This window comes from Anneissia japonica, unplaced genomic scaffold (genome assembly GCF_011630105.1).
Source record: "Anneissia japonica isolate Jap-2015-1 unplaced genomic scaffold, ASM1163010v1 scaffold152804_len1513_cov180, whole genome shotgun sequence".
Classification (NCBI taxonomy): Eukaryota; Metazoa; Echinodermata; class Crinoidea; order Comatulida; family Comatulidae; genus Anneissia; species Anneissia japonica.
The window spans coordinates 1-1,520 of NW_022758373.1; the positions used below are offsets into that span (position 1 = coordinate 1).

At 30.5% G+C, this 1,520-nt stretch overlaps 1 long non-coding RNA gene across 1 annotated transcript; it reads right to left on the reverse strand.

Moving 5' to 3' along the window:
* Nucleotides 1-82: 82 nt before the first annotated feature.
* LOC117125256 lies at nucleotides 83-1,250 on the reverse strand. The gene is made up of 3 exons (XR_004448077.1): nucleotides 928-1,250; nucleotides 617-713; nucleotides 83-432 (listed from the first exon to the last, which is right to left on the reverse strand). It is a non-coding gene; the product is annotated as an uncharacterized LOC117125256 (long non-coding RNA).
* Nucleotides 1,251-1,520: the final 270 nt, after the last annotated feature.

The following is a 1,520-nucleotide window of genomic DNA, read 5'->3' on the forward strand; positions in this document are numbered from 1 at the left end:
AAACCAATATTAAGAAGAAAACTTAAAATGGTGTTGAATACTCTAATTTGAATTTAAATACTGTACATAGATTGTAAATAAAATTCTTTTTAAAATATACTGCAGGCTGTAGTTTAATGCTATGTATACTGTACATTGTTGTAATAATATACAGTAAATACATGACAATAATTCCTAGAACTACTATTTGTAATTCCTTGTTAACTTACATTAATGATGATGAAAGATATGTGTTGTCTGGATTGAAAGTTCTATCAAAGATGCTAACATGATGATCACTCTCACAAGGTGAAGACTCGTCTTCGCTTTGATTGGGAGTTGATGTGCCTACTGGTATTGCAGTGATTGGTTCTTCAAAAATTGAGTTACCACTTGGTGGTACCTCTGTTAAAGGCAAATCAACTCCAGTGATTTGGGGGTCAGTTTGAGTTTCTGTAAACAAAAGACAATGTTTATATTGAATATTGAATTTCTAAAAATTATCATTTATTTTTATTATAGAAAGGGCATTTTATTGATATTAAAGTTACTACGGTATAAATACTAATCATGCAGCAGGTATAACTGCTACATTTAACAATATCAGAAAATAAAAATAAAAAAATAAGAATTTTACCTTTGGTACACATTTTTGAGCCAACTTGCACACGCATTGAGCGTTTAGACTTTGTCCCTTTTTTTCTGCACTTTGTAGTGGATGTTTTTGAATTATCCTATAATAGTATAATATACATGTAGATTTTTTAAAAAATCATACAGTACTTTAATATCTGAATTACAAACTTAGTAGGCCTACATAGATGTAATAATAATAATAATAATAATAATAATAATAATAGCCTATATATTAAACAACAATAATATTATAAATAAGTATGAGTTGGTAGACTGAGAAAGGAGTACATACAAATTAAGTAATATTAATACCTGCAAGTTTCTGCTCTGCTGATATTCTTTAACAAACGAGGCTAAATGAGATGATGCATTTTCAATTGTTGGTACTGGCAGTGTGCTTTCACCTTCCTCACTTTTCTGCCTACTATCTTCTAATATGTTTTCAACATACTAGAATATTGAAAAAAAAAAAAAATAAAATAAAAATAAAAACAATACGAATTGACCTAATTATAAAATATCAATAGTTCTGACATAGCATGCATAATGGCATCTAATATTAATGATGATAACATAGGTCTGCCTATATTTTTAGGTTAGCCTCTAATCTCACTACCTAGGCTATAGGCTAAGTACTCTCGATAATTAGGACCCACCCGCCCAGGGAACAGTTAAATTGGTAGGCCTACAGGTGGTAGTAGTATAGAGGTGAATTTGGTATAGGCCTATTACTTAGGCTATAGGTATGTTCCAATATATACATAGGCCTTTTATCAACTGCAAAAGAATCACTGAGGAATATAATGTAAAACGTTACGTAAACATACGACGTTACTAGGCATACAATTTCATAAACTACTCACTGTACTAGCCTAGGCCTAGTAGAGTAGTACGCTAGCTTATGT